The sequence below is a fragment of the Boleophthalmus pectinirostris genome, unplaced genomic scaffold (assembly GCF_026225935.1).
Source record: "Boleophthalmus pectinirostris isolate CB_2022bp ecotype Guang Dong unplaced genomic scaffold, ASM2622593v1 HiC_scaffold_23, whole genome shotgun sequence".
NCBI lineage: Eukaryota > Metazoa > Chordata > Actinopteri > Gobiiformes > Gobiidae > Boleophthalmus > Boleophthalmus pectinirostris.
Window position 1 is genome coordinate 5,551,912 of NW_026571207.1, and position 16,006 is coordinate 5,567,917.

Sequence of the window (16,006 nt, forward strand, 5' to 3'; positions counted from 1 at the left end):
TTTGGATGGAGGTTTGTCACGCTCTATGGCTCGAGTCCAGAACCTTCTGGATTTGAACAGAATGCAGAAGGGGGTGGCTGCTCAGACAGACTTAGGGGTTTGTATTGGTGCATCGCTGTAATATAGAGAAATTGGCACAACGCTCCATATCCTGATTTTATCAAGGTATTTCTTTGTTTAGAGCAGAGCAAACTCTACATAGGCAGACATTCTCTGCTCACAGTTCAGACTGTGCTGTGGTTCGGTTGAATCGTGGCTGTAGTTTTTAAGTTTTTTGGAGCTGTTTCCTGCTGTAGACTGTTAGCTGAGGCTGTCAGTGCTGTGTTTGCTTCTGCAGAACAGTAAAGGGAAAATACAAATGTGGCCGATGGCAGCTGTTACTGTTTACTCTGATGGTGCGTTGGGTCTAAGAGAGACGGGCTTTTATCAAGGACTTAGTAATTAAAGGAACAGTATGCAGCCTGCACTCTTACACTTTTATAAAAGGAACCTGTGTTGACAGTGTCGTAACCTGCAGGTCGAGGACTCATAGATGTTTTTCTCGTTCTCAGTACATGGACAGACCATGCTTAATGTGGAAGCTCAGACTCTCCAGAATTCCCTCCCTGAACTGCAGAGGCTGCACTAGCACTGGTTCATGATCAACTGCGGGTCCTGGGGTTTAGGTAGTGACCATTCAGATCAGACAGAGGCATTTTAAACCAAATGTGTTCAGTTCACAAAATTCATTATGTTCACAATCTTTGGCAGAAACCTTTAGTTGCAGATGGTCATACTTTGAACTTTATTTGATAGAATTAAAGTGAAACTACAAAGCTTATACCTGACTAGAGATAAATAGTGAGACTTTTTTACCCTTCTTGTCAAAGTCATAAATGTGGTCTTAACCTTTGGGCGTCTAACAGACAAACAAACCTCTGAGTAGGAGTTGAACCTTTCCTGGCTTTAGTTATGTGTGTGTGGAGACTTTTTGAGAGCCCAGAAACACCTACACTTTAGCCAGGAGCAAAATATACACATCTAATCAAAGTGTGCCCAAAGGCTTATTGCTAACTAATCTAAACATTTGACATTCTTGGTTAAAAAAAAAAAAAAAAAAAAAAGAAGCAATAAACTGTTTTGTTCCTGTAATTGAAGGTCTGCCTTTTTTGGCCCGGTAGCACCTCTTGTTTGTGTTTATGTCTCAAATCGTGTGCTGTGGAACATTCCAGACAAAGCAACACCATCTCCATGGAGACTATGGACTCCAGAAACGTTGAAGAACTTGGATCGGGCCCCCACTTGTACCTTGTGTTCATTTTGTTTCCGTTTGATTCTCGCAAATATCTCAATACATTTGTTTTCATCACCAACTAATTCATGTTGTCAAAATATTTTAGTTAAAGCACTGATATTACGCTGTTTTCTCAAAGATGTTATAATGTACCTGGAGTTGTGTTTGGTTTCACGCACATCCTGAAGATTTAGGTTCTTCTCTCAAACAGAAAGCACTCTGTTCCACCTTGTGATGTCATGTGGTAATACAGGAAGTGCTCCACTGTGTCTTTAAACTCCATACGCCTTCAATAGAATAATTTGGATAATTTCAGCCCTGGAATTGCCAATCTCTACTGAAATAAAGGTAAAAAGGAGCTGTTAACATGGTAGAATAGAGCATTAGAGAATTAGAAGTGGGACTTGATGAAAAAAAAAAAAAAAATCAAATTAATCTTCATCTAATTACAGGCTTTGTAATTAATTAATCTCAATCAATTACTCATTTATTATTATTTTTTCTTCCTGAAGCCCGTCATTTGTTCGTGTTAGGGCTGCTGACACCTCATTTTTACTTGGACCAGAACTGCTCCCGCCAACAGCTCCAGCCATTTTTGTGTTCACTGACGTGTTTTGCGTTTAAATGGTATTGTAGGGTTGAGGTGTTCCTCTGATATGCAAACTCTTCTCTGCAGATTGCAACAAACAACGCCTTTGTCAATACTGCGTTTTTATTTTATTTTTTTTAATAGAAATGTATCATCCAGCAGACCCAGAGCGCTTTCATGCTCCATTGTTCTTGTAGTCGGAACTGTGTGCGTGAGTATAACTGACATACCACGATATGGTGCTGCGTTGTTTGTCAAACTGCAATAAAATGTGTTAATATTTTTAATGCATTATTTTCTTTGTAATTAAATAATCATAATTAACATGTTAATGTTCCACCTCTTGTGTATATGAAACAAAACAGGAGTCTGGTATGCTTTTTGATGAGGTAACAGCATTAGAACATGACTTAAAGCTCACAAGAATCAATTCTGTAAAATATAAAACCTTTAAACAATAGTATACACATTGAAACTGGAAAAGAAGTAATAGGCAGCTCATTTCTGTTTCCAGCAGGTGGCACAAGGACCTCTGATAGAATACTTAGGCCAGCTGCACTATAGTAGCCAGGCTGGTGCCATCTAGTGCCTCTGCTCAATTTCATTTCTCTCCAGCAGCCAATCAGCGAAGAGATGTGAAGCCATGACGTCAAACTCGTCTCGTCTCGTCTCGCCTGTCTGGGTCCATTTTGTGGTACAACACAACAGTAAATAAAGCGGTTGAGATGGATGTAGACGAAGACAGACATTCTGTGTTGGCAACGATTCCCGAGATCGAGGTTTTAAAGCCGGAACAAAGAGAATGTTTGGTGAATTTTATCAAGAGGAAAGACGTTCTTGCCCTTCTTCCTACGGGATTTGGCGCATTACATACGTCTCCACCAAATAGCAGCGATTGGTTAAATAAAAAAAAGTGCCTGCCTACCGTCGAGCGAACAAACCCTAATGATGCGAGGTCAGCAAGTAAAACCGGCTGATGAATCAGGCTAGCACTGAAGGATAAAAAAAAAAAAAAAAAAAAAAAGATGTAACATAAAGTGCAGGCTAGACATAAGGACATAAGGCAATGATGGTTTGTCTCAGACGTTGCATCAAGGACACCACACACTTGACGTTTTCTTGAAAGATGTGAGGCGAGTGGCCGTGTGCTTTTTTTAGAGCCAAAATGAAACAAAGGCAGAGCAGTGTTGTATTCTCTCTGCCGGTAAAGAGCCCATTACAGTTACAGTTTGTGTCCTCCACTATTTGTGTGAAAAAGACACCACCAGACAACAGGCTCCTGGTGCAGACTGGCTGCCGTCACTGGCTGTTGTAAAACTGATCACAAGCAACAATTGTACAAACGTTGGAACTCTACAATCTGAGGTTTTGGAGCTGAGACACGATTAATAATTGTTACCACACAATTGTAGCAGAGTTAGTTTTTCCGTCACCTGCTTGAAGACATTATTGTGTTGCGAGTGTGTACTTATTTATCTCAACTAAGCAAAAGCAAGTGACGCCACAGAGCCAAGCTACAGGGCCAGATCTGTGGAGAGGCAAGCCCGTAAGAATGCATGGTTTTGAGTCAATAAGTCAAATGAAACTGAAAACGCACACAAAAGTTCTTGTAGAGGTGCAAATACAAGGAACTGCAATATAAAAGTGAAAAAAAAAAAAAAAAAATGCATAGCACAGGAGTCTGATGCCCAAAAGTTTTTTTTTTTTCACTTTTATATTGCGGTTCCTTGCATTTGCACCTCTACAAGAACTTTTGTGTGTGGGGGAAAAAAAAAAAAAAAGTCTAAGTCAGATTGTGACAAAGTGGGCCTTTGTCTTATTTTAAACTCACCTTAATTTATGTTAACCATTTTGATTTTGGAAAGACACCTTTTGCTTTGCTTTACCTGGAATTGTTACTCACCTGGGGAGGTACTTCCTCCTGGCGCGGAGTATAAAAAGGCAAGCAGGTGTCACTAATTAGGGGAGACTTCTGTGCAGGTATTTGGTGTTTTGCTTTGAGTTACTTATTTTTTGTCTATTTGTGTTTTGTTGGTTAAACCCAGAAGTCTGTTTTTTTTATTTTTTATTTTGTCTGCGTAAGACACCTTTTTATTTGTGTCATCTGCCTCCTACTTCGACCACTTTGGCCAGCTTCCCCACACAGATATTGAGATTCTTTTGCCGAATTAAAAAAGGCTTCTATAACATTGTTCCCTTCATTTAAAACATGCCTGAAGAGGTTCTAGATCAGGAGTCTCCAACCTGCTACCTACCAGTAGCTCACCAATGGATTTCTGAATTCTATGTATTGTACCTAATAAGTAAAATTTGATTAATTGTAAATGTATCATTTTGAAGCCCAACTGTGTAATAAAAATAGATAATGTTTTGTGTTTTATAGCCATCTAACTGCTCCTTGTCTAAGGTTCACCCTGGTTCTTAGATTTACTCAGTTTCTTTGCGACTGCTAAAATAAGTCAGCCTGATTCATCAGCTGGTTTCACTTCGTAGAAACCGTCTGACCTTGCAGCGTTGGAATTCGCTCGCTCGACAGTGGGTGGGCACTTTTTATCATTTTACTAATCACTGCTATTTGGTCGTGATGTATGTAATGCGCCGCTAATGGGGCTAACTGGCTTTTCCCAAATCCCGTAGGAAGAAGGACAATAACATCTTTCCCCTTGATGAAATTCACCAAATATTCTTGTTTTTCCGGCTTTAAATCCTCGATCTCAGGACTCGTTCAGGCTGGTGCCCGAACTTGCACTTCCAGGGTTTTTGTGAACCATCTATTGTATTCTGATTCCTGACCTAGTCGCTGGGGAGAAATGAAATTGAGCAAAGGCACTAGGTGGCGCCAGCGTGGCTAAAAATAAGTCGCTCTCTGGTGATTTTATTTTGTAAAGGTAGCTCACTGGAGGAAAAAGGTTGGAGACCCAGGTTCTAGATCTATATGCATGTTTCATTAATTTAGCAATCTCGCCTGGGCCTATTAAAACCGTCCTTATGGGCAGCTGTAAGATTCTGTGCAATGCTCTGCCCACAAGTCTACGTCACTCATGTCAGTTGTCCGTAAATATGCAAAAATATGATACAAAACTGTGCACGCGTATTCACAAACCCGGTGCGATGTGCAGCAGTGACGTGTGCTGATTGTAACGCAAAAACACATTGAAGGGGCAGTGACTTTTCGTTGTTTTCGGCGAATATAGCTTTTTAAAAACGATAAAAGGTAACATGGTGATCTAAATATGTTGTGTTTGCAGTTAATATCCTATAGAAATAAAACCCCTTTGTTAACGTTGGTTTGGTTCACACATCTCTTTAGATGTTTTGGACTACTACCTGAAACACATTTCCATATAAACGGACATTTTGTGACATTCCATCCCAAGCTCTAAGAACCCAGAAATACTCCCCTATCATATGACGAGTCTTCAGTATATGACACACAATTGACTCCAGCTTCAGTTCTGATTGCACTGGTCTTTTTTTTATCAGTTGGAACGCCAGTCTTGCTATTACATTTATACACATACTGTACCTTTATCATTCTATTTTGGATTAAACAACACCACATTTGACCACACGTTTGACTGCTTCTGTGTGGTGTATTTTTAAAGCGCTGCCACACTCTTTAAAGTGGGTTAAGGTCATAGCGCGCCATTTAAAAAAAGCCTTGATTCACTTGTGCACCCCGGCCCCCAGCTGCCCATCATCTCCCTGACAGCCCTGACAGTCACGCACGACCACAGCACCTCGGGGCCCTTCACCAAAATATCTACACACTCTCAAATAGTCCCCGCCTCCCCAGGGACCGCAGCAGCTGTGAGAGCCAGAGAGAGGCTGGCCCCGGGTGCAGACAGGCTTCAAATCTGTGTACGAGTGCTTATTATGACAAGGACCACACCACTCATTGGTTTTCTCATGTTTTATGCTAATTGTACAGTTAAAGTCTAACCATAGATCTATGATAAGACCTGAGCGAGATGTAATGGCCTCATGACTAATACTAGTGGCTACTCTAGGTACTGCAGCTCCCAAGAGAGGTACACAATGCATTTAATGTGAACTCAAACTGCCCATACTTAGCTCTCGGGGCATCGACAGCTCTCACAAAGTTCGGATTTTGGAGGGACTCTTTTGTAATGTAGAAGATAAAATTTTTTGTAATTTTAAATCATCAAAGCACCTGAAAGTCTGCACTATGCCCGCTCTAGTTGTCACATCTAGAGCAGAAGTAGGACCCAAAATGCAAAACTGCATTTCCAAAGTTGTTTAATGACCAAACACAAAAATCCAAACAGACATGACAGTCATAATGACAATGAACCAACAAAGGGCAAAAGGAGTCCACCGGGTATATATGCACGCAAATGAATGAGACACAGGTAATCAATCAATACAACAGGAAGTCAAACACACAGAGAAATACAAAATAAAACTGGGTCAAGAATAGTAAAATAATTCAATGAAAATGAACACCATGACACTAGCAGCTCATGCTGATTGGTCACTGCAGCATGTTTCATGGCACATGATGGGCGGGGCCAGTATTCAGGAAGTAAAAAAACAAAACAACTTTTTATGGCATTGCGCACAAATGAGCCATGGAATAGAGAAAGGATTTTTCTCATAGAGCACAATATAATCACAAACTGCTCGTTTCACTGACAAGGCACCTACAACATTCAAAAAGGGCGATTTTTACTTATTTTTAGATCATGAGCTTTTTCTCAGCTCAAAATCCTTCAGTTGTCTTAAAACGCACTTTATAATCATTACCACTCTAGCTCCTCTCACTCTGATTGGTCAAAGCAATCATGGGATACACCAGACTGCGCTCTGTGTGTGCTCTTCGTGCATTGGTGTGTGCCCACAGGAGAAAAGAGCACTACTGCACATGCTCAATCGGCCCACAGCCACCGGAAGTACCTTGGCAGGCTAAAGGCGAATCTGGAGTCCTGCGCCTTTGAGCTCGGCCCATAGACTTGAATGGGCGGCCATTTTGAAACCCCGGGGCTTGCAATGAGCACAGCCCACGAAAAACAACATGAGGCCATCTTTGGTTCATCTTCAGATCTCATTATACTTCCATGGATCTAACTGAAAGGGCATATCAACAGTCTCATCGAATAATTACCAAAGTCATTTTTGGCCTAAATTGAGTTTTGAGTCTCAGCTCTCCAGGCTGCATCTGTAGGTGTGAGGCTCTAAACAGATTTACAGACAAACACAAATCACCTCAGTCATCTTGATTTTCAGTGTGTATAACACATTTTAATGTTTCTCTAATTTGACTTCGCCAATAAAAAAGCTAATTGTAGAGAAAAGTTGAATATGTTGAAAATCACAGGAAGCAGAGAGTCCAAACACACTGTTGACATCACACTTGGGAATTTCAGTTCAAAAGTTTTACACAAATGATTTACACACAAGAAACACATTTTTTTTCTGATACTTTAAACATGATATCAACAAAATAAAGGTGTTTTCTTATATCTTTATTCAGTCATATAATAATCTCTGTATGCATTAGAGTTTTGCTCATACCATGTCTTGTCCTGCCCCTTCCTGCTGCTCTCCTCTCTCCAGATTTGCCATGAGGTCCACAGACAGTTCACTCAGAACATGAACCAAAGAGGACAAGTGAGATTTAGGTCTGTCAGCAGTGAACTTGATGATTTTTCCATAACTGTGAGTGGTAAACATCTGTTTTTGGAGATATCACAAATGAAAGGACGCATGCTGCAGTCAACTCCTCCAATTTGAGAGCTCAAACACTGGAGTGTGCATGGATATACTGGCTGTAGCAGGACCAGAAGTGGAAACAAAACTCCAATCAGCCAAAGTAGACAGAGGGGACGTGCTTGTAACAAAGCCTGGCCGGCTCCCTTGTCAGGGCTTGTTACATCTTTGTGGACATGGGGACCCAGCGCGCTTCAGACAGTTAATGGGCAGTATCGTACAGTACTGTGACGCGTACGAGCGGTCGTCTGTGGCTATATCTGCTATCAGAGCAGGAGATAGTGGTCTGTCTGCTGGGGTTGTTGCTGGGGCTATGCTTCCAGGGCTGATTGATGCTCTGTCCATCCCTCTGACAAGTTTAGACAAAGTCAGGCTCATTCTCAACAAAATGGGCTACGTTTATATGATGATGGTCTGAACACAAGTAGTAGTCAACTTTATATTTTATATTTATTACATCTGTTTTAAGGCTGTAAAAACTCCTCACCGCACACTTTATACACTTTTCTTAGACTTAAAGCTTATTGCTGCTGTCGCCCTTATGTTATTTTCCTCCTTCTTTATGTAACAAACCGATGATTCATTAATTCCCTAATGGAGCCCTACAGTGCAGAGACTTGCACCCGTGCAGGAGCGTACAACACCACACCCACCCGCACCTGCCCGTTAACCCGAGATTATATCAAACTGTTGCACTGCATACGCCACGGACTGAACCAAGACTAAACCAGGACTAACCCAGGACTGATTCCAGGACTGACTAGACTACAAAACTGGACTAAAACAGCAGTAAACCAGAAATAAACCAGAACTGAAATAGGACTCACTGTCGGGACGGGCTCGAAGGTGACCGTAGGAGAAAAGAACCAGCTCAGCTACGCACCTCACAAAGGTAAGTGTGGCCGTAGCCCAATCACGCTTTAAGTCCTGGTTTCAGCAACTATTTGCGGGTACCCGACCCAGTGCAGGACTCTGCTACAACCACATAACCTCTCCCTTCCTTCAGTGTGTCCAAAAGTCCAGCTTTTTGTGATGATTATTTTGTTTGTACATTGTGGGTTTTGTCAGGGAAAAAACTTGCAAACATACAGCACTTCAGAATCACACTGCTAGAGATCCAACATTTATTTAAATTTGGCTGAACGCATTCTTGAATGAATGTTTGTTTATTCGGACAGTAATACAAAGAACATAAATAAAAAACATAAATGCATAGATATAACACTAAAAGTACTTTTTCTATTCTATAATAACAGGCAAAATAAATGTTACGCCAAATTTTCCTTGTGTCTGAAAAAGGAGTTCTGTACTGCACAGGAGACAGGAGTCCCTTAGCCAATCAGGATGCAGCGGGAGGAACACAATACGTGTCCATACAGCTTAAAAAAAGGCATGCAAAATTGCACAAAAAAATAAAATAAAATTCTGCGAAACAGCGAGACCGCAAAAGAGGAACCGCGATATAGCGTGGGACGACTGTATTGAAAAATAACCTAGAATAAACATTTAGTGAACTTTTAACTATTTTTAAAGCTTATATAAATTAATATTCATTGCTAATCTTTTTTTTACTGTTTTTAAATTCTTAACATGAAATCACACATGAACTACATCACTGCAACTAGGCACAGAGCACAGTATTAGAGGTATATTTGAACCGGTCACACGTAGTGTTTCGTGCATTTAGTTTTTTGGCTTTTTTTTTTTAGATTTTACTTCCCTAAAACTGTCCTGATGAGCTGTGCTATTCAATTCAAAAGATTGATGAAAAAAAAAAAAAAAATCTGTGTTTGTGTGTGTGTGCAGGCGTCACAATATTACAGATTATGCGCATAGGCCCAGCGAGTACATAAATATAATACATAATCAAAAACAGCGATTTTCATCAGATGTACGTGCCCTCAATCTAATTTTTGAAGTACAGGCTCTTGTGACGTTATCTGCCTCAGCAAAACATTCCACTTAATTAAAACACAAACGTTTATTCAGTTCCAGGTGTTAGGGTGACAGAAAAAAAACTTGAAAAACACGCAATCATACTTTGAGTGGGCTCACCGTGCTAGGGTTGTTAAAGTAAGATATTGAAAATCAGATACCAAAACTAGCAGCGAAACTAGACTCTCATTTGTGCAGGTATGGATACTAAAAATGTCACAATCACAGGACAGAAATCTTTCCTGAAAAGCTTTAGAATGATCTTTAGCTGCATCAGAACAAATATAAGAGCACATAGACTAGGGTGAAAAGGTGTAACATTGTGCATTCTCGTGTCAGTCATAATTTGAAGGATATCTGTATTTTGGCTAAACAAATCATAATTTATGTTCCTTTTTAGTGTTGGCAGGGATCAGATATGTCAAAAAATTGTGATAGTCTTGTTTTAGACCTGATGTAGCCCTGGATTAATCTTAGTTTATTCATGGTTTAGATCAAAGTCCAAAATAGGAACATTTTGTGTATAAAACTGGGACAAATCACTGGTTTTGTGAAAATCTGATGGGACAGGGGACGCTGGACTCAAAACTGGGACTGTCCTGGGTAAATAGGGGCGTCTGGTCACACTGACATAGACTAGAATGTGCCCATGGAACCTACCTGGATACACCTACAGATATAAAACCAGAAAAGAAAGAAGTGTATTTTTCGGATTATAAGGCACACTTAAAATCCTTTAATTTTCTCATAAATTGACAGTGCACCTTATAATCCGGTGCGCCTTATGTATTAATTCTGGTTGTGCATACTGACCTTGAACTGATTTTTTGTGGTACACAGCACTCAAAAATCTGTCAAAATGTTTTAATACGACTTTGGTAAACTACAAAGCTGCACCACTTGATGGATTGTTGGAGCATTACGGCTGCTGTAGTCAGGAGTCAATCAATGTAATGCGACAGAGAATATATGTCCAATCATATATACAGTCTGTGCGTATGACCTGCAAATTTATAATCTCTGAAAAGTTTCACATGAACCATCTCCAACGCGACAGAAGCACTGACTCACCATCAGCAGCAGAACACACTCTGTCACAGGCCCCGTCCACACTAGTATGTATTTGAGTTGTTTTCGTTGTGGATGCAGTGTTTGTCCACATTAATCCAATTGAAAACGGCTCCAGAGACAGAACGATCTGGTGCTGCCAGCTCCCACAAATTCATCTGAGTACAGCTCTGATCCGGCACTGTGTGGACACCTGAGTGCAGGTCGTACGAGTGCAGATTGTACGTGTGCAGGTTTAGCGCAGCTCTTTATTTTACAGTCATTTCACTCGTTTGGTCACTTTATTTATGTTGGTCAATTTATTTATGTCACTACTGTTGTGGTGAAAGGCTGGAAAGTGTCTTTTGGACGCATGCGCACTCAACTTTATGTTGCAGTAACCGGGGTACTGCGTTTACATGCCACAAGTATCCCGGTTACTATCGGAATAACCCAGCTACAGTAACCCGGTTTCTAATAACCGGGATACTGCCATAACTGGGATACTGCGTATACATGCTCCATCAAGAAACCGGGATACTCTAAAAACCCGATCATAACCGGGTTATTGATTGCATGTATACGCACTCATTGTCAATGAATGGTCTATTTTCAAACTTTTTTCACAAATAAACCTTACCGGACTTTAAACGAAACACAACAGTTTGATGGGTCAGTGGGTCTTTGTTTGTCTGTCTGGGACCGCTGGATTGTTGGCGTGTTCACAGTGATTCGGTTGTTCAGTTGGTTTCATGTATAGGGCGCTCTGGATTGTGGGGTGCGCAGTCGTTTTTCGCCCTATAGCCCGGAAAATACGGTAGTTTATGCAAATTACTTTAAAAAAGTTTCACATTCATAAAACACATTCACCAAGACAGGGAGGCATCACCGGGCAAATTACACCACGATCTGCCAATGGATCGTGGACACCTGGACTAAGGATCAGTCTCAAGTGTCGTCCGTTTGTTTCGCTTAACGCGCCTTATAATCTGGTGCACCTTATGTCTGAAAATAGACGAGAAAATTCAACATTATTGATATTGCGCTTTATAATCTGGTGTGTTTTCTAGTCCGAAAAACACGGTACTATGATTTAATGTTTTTGTCATTATGGTATCACCCTGAAGTCTATTCCTTATTTTCGAATTCAAGGTTGAAATTTTTGTATCGTGACATTGTTTTGCATCCGTAATGTTCCGCAGTATGACTTAAAGTGAACCTAACCCACGGTATAAGAGAGTGTCGGGGTGTGACGCCATTAAAGCCAACATAAGGTCAGACCATCAGCGGGGGCCGCGCAGAGATCGGCTTGTATGTTCTAGCCAAGGCCGTTAGCGGGTCGTAGCCCTGGACTGCGATTGGTTAAACGGTTTCCACGGGCGCTGCCGGTCAATTACTGTCTGCTACACTACGTGCGTGAATGTATGGTACTGATATCATTTTCACAATATCAGTGCCCGGCCGGTATTAAGCGAGTGAGTTATGGGCATTAGAGTGGAGGCCCGTCATCAAGCTCGCGTTAAGACCGAGTCCACGGGGAAACATCCATCACAAAGAGGCACATTCAGGGTCAATGTATGGATATGCAATCGACGGAGTACACTTCAAACGATTCTATAAGTATACTCCGCTACTACGGCTACTACTACGACTACCACTACTGTGAGGTCCTAACAGGAAGTGAGCATGGGTGAGATTCGGCTCCATCGACGTAATTCACTTATTACTGAAAAATACTTGGGCTCTCTCTACTTCTACTACTACAACTACTTACACTGCTACTACTACTATTACTTACACTATTACTACTACTACTACTACTACAGCTTACACTACTACTACTACTACTACTACTACAGCTTACACTGCTACTATTACTACTACTTGCACTGCTGCTGCTACTACTACTACTACTTACACTACTACTACTACTACTACTACTACTACTTACACTACTACTACTACTACTACTACTACTACTACTACTACTTACATTGCTACTACTACTACTACTACTACTTACACTACTTACTACTACTACTACTACTACTAGCTTACATTACTACTACTACTACTACTACTACAGCTTACTACTACTACTATTACTACTACTTGCACTGCTGCTGCTACTACTACTACTACTACTACTACTACTACTACTACTACTACTACTACTACTACTACTACTACTACTACTACTGCTTACTACTACTACTACTACTACTACTACTACTTACACTGCTACTACTACTACTACTACTTACTACTGCTGCTACTACTACTACTACTACTACTACTTACTACTACTACTACTACTACTACTACTACTACTTACTACTACTACTACTACTACTACTACTACTTAAACGGCTACTATTACTACTACTACTACTACTTCTGCTGCTACTACTACCATTACGACTACTACTTCTTACACTACTACTACGACTATTACTACTACTACTACTACTACTACTACTACTACTACTACTTCTACTTCTACTGCTGCTGCTACTACTACTACTACTACTTACACTACTACTACTACTACTACTACTACTACTACTACTACTACTACTACTACTACTACTGCTGCTGCTACTATTACCATTAGACTACTACTTCTTACACTACTACTACGACTATTACTACTACTACTACTACTTACACTGCTACTATTACTACTACTACTACTACTACTACTACTACTACTACTACTACTACTACTACTACTACTACTACTACTACTACTTAAACAGATACTATTACTACTACTACTACTACTTCTGCTGCTACTACTACCATTACGACTACTACTTCTTACACTACTACTACTACTACTACTACTACTACTACTTCTACTTCTACTGCTGCTGCTACTACTACTACTACTACTTATACTATTACTACTACTACTACTACCTCTTACAGTACTACTACTAATACTAATACTGATACTAATACTACTACTACTACTGCTACTACTACTACGGATGTAACGATACCCAAATCTTTTGGTACGACATTTATTGTGGTATTTTGGTAAGGATAATATAATATAGTAAAAGACAGGATACTTTTCGTCTTTTAAAATACTTTGACAAAGTTTTGGTGCGAACCATTGCTTTCTTAATTACGAGAATTCAAGTAAAAAACATATTTCTGCACTGAAATGAATCATGGGATATGTAGTTCTCGATGTTTATTGGCTATTGCTTCTATAAAACAATACATTTAAACAAAGGAACTTGTAATTCGATATATTGTGAGACTTTTGATGATACAATATCATGGTATTTTGGTTATTGCTACATCCCTAACTACTACTAATAAGTAATTTTGTTGAGACCCAAGGACACGAAGCAATTAAAATAGCCGCACACAGTAACAATCACAGTCTGTGTAAGTCATGGAACTATAATAAAATCTGGAAGGTGAACCCAAGATGCCGTCGTGTTCCGCATTTACTCCTGAGCTGCTAGAGCGGAGCTAGCGCGGGCTCAGAGCGGGGCCAGGCTTACAAAGTCTTACAGAGCGAACTTTTAGGCGCTTTGAGGATTTAAATTTTCTTTAAAGTTTATGCTGTGAAAACAAACAAACAAAAATCCCTACAAAATTCAACCTTCGTCAGCCAAACACGGGCAGTTTGAATTCCCCCCAAAAATGCATTGCTTTATTGCATGAGTTATGGGAGAATTCTTTCTGGGCCCAAGCTCCCGGGAGCTGCAGTACCTGGAGCGGCCACTAGACGCTCTCGAGCTGGGACAGAGGGGGAATAACTTATCCAGTTTTCATTATAGATCCACGGTGTTAAGTGGACATAGCTGGCCTATTTGCCGCTGCGGTCTAAATAGAAAGTGAGCATGTGTGCGATGCAGCTCCATCGACGCAATTAACTTTCTGTTGAAAAATGATCGGCCTCTCGATGTAACTACTAGGCAAGGCAAGGCAAGTTTATTTGTATAGCACAATTCGTACACAAAGTAATTCAATGTGCTTTACAGAATAAGAAATACATTAAAATCATAATAAAAACAAATCAAAACATAAATAATCATGAACATTAAAATTAAAAAAAGAGAGACATAAATTGGAGAGAAGAGTGCGGAATGAAAACCTTTCAGTTATTTGCACAGTTAAACAGAAATGTTTTGAGTCTGGATTTAAACAGCGTCACAGAAGAGTCTGTCTCACATGTTCAGACTGTTCCAGGTTTTAGCTGCATGAACCTGAAACTCTGACTCCCCTTGTTTAGTCGTGACTCTGGGCACCAGCAGGAGGCCGGTCCCTGAGGTCCTCAGAGTGTGAGATGGTTCATATGACACTAACATGTCACAGATGGACTTTGGTGCTCGGCCATGGAGAGACTTGTACAAGCAGAGCTGCTTTAAAGTCTCTGAGGCACAGGAGCCAGTGCAGAGACCTGAGCACAGGACTTATGTGCTCGTACTTCCTAGTTCGAGTCAGGACCCGAGCTGCAGCATTCTGGATGTTCTGCAGCGTCTCACAGCTCGTTTGGAGAGACCAGTGAGCAGACCAGTAGTCTACTACTAACACTATTAATGACAGTTCCTTTCAGTGACACTCAAGGACAAGAAGCAATTAAAACACACAGAAACAACTACAGACTTTATGGACGTACCTAACCCGCTAGCTGCCACAGTCCATGGTCCTGTGTTGGTCAATGGGTTTATAAATGCACTTATCCACAATTATACATATCTGTTTTTTGTTTTGTTTTGTTTTTTGTTTTGTGTGTGTGCGTGTGTGTGTGTGTGCAATTTGTAAATACGGCAACGTGACTTTTTATTTATTTATTTATTTTTTTTATGTTTTATATGTATTTTAGGCAAAAACAGTGAGAACAAATTCTTATTTACAAGTTATTTCCAAGTCAAATGCAGTTACAACTTAAACAGTAACAGCCTGCAGAGGTACATTTATATGAAATCAATTAAGGAGTAGTTTGTCTCATAGATATGATGTTAAAAAAAAAAAAAAAAAAATCAATAATGGCTCTAGAAATGTATGTAAAGTTAATAATGTGTTTTTCAGTGAGATTCATGTGTAAATTCAAAGCGTGAATATTTTTGATGTAAAAGAGAAGTCAAAAGATATGTATTCTTCATTTAAAAAAATTAAAATAAATTTAATAATGAGAATGTTAAGTTGTTATTGTTAGAGACTGCAATGGCTGTACGTACGAGTAAATTACGAATGGGTGACGGCAGCTGCAGTACATCCAGAACGCTGCAGCTCGGACCTTTACTCGAACTAGGAAGTACGAGCATGTGTCCTGTGCTCAGGTCTGTGCACTGCCCCCTGTGGCTCAGAGACTTTAAAGCAGCTCTGTCTCTACAAGTCTCTCCATGGCCTGGCACCAAAGTCCATCTGTGACATGTTAGCGTCATAGGAACCATCTGCACTCTGAG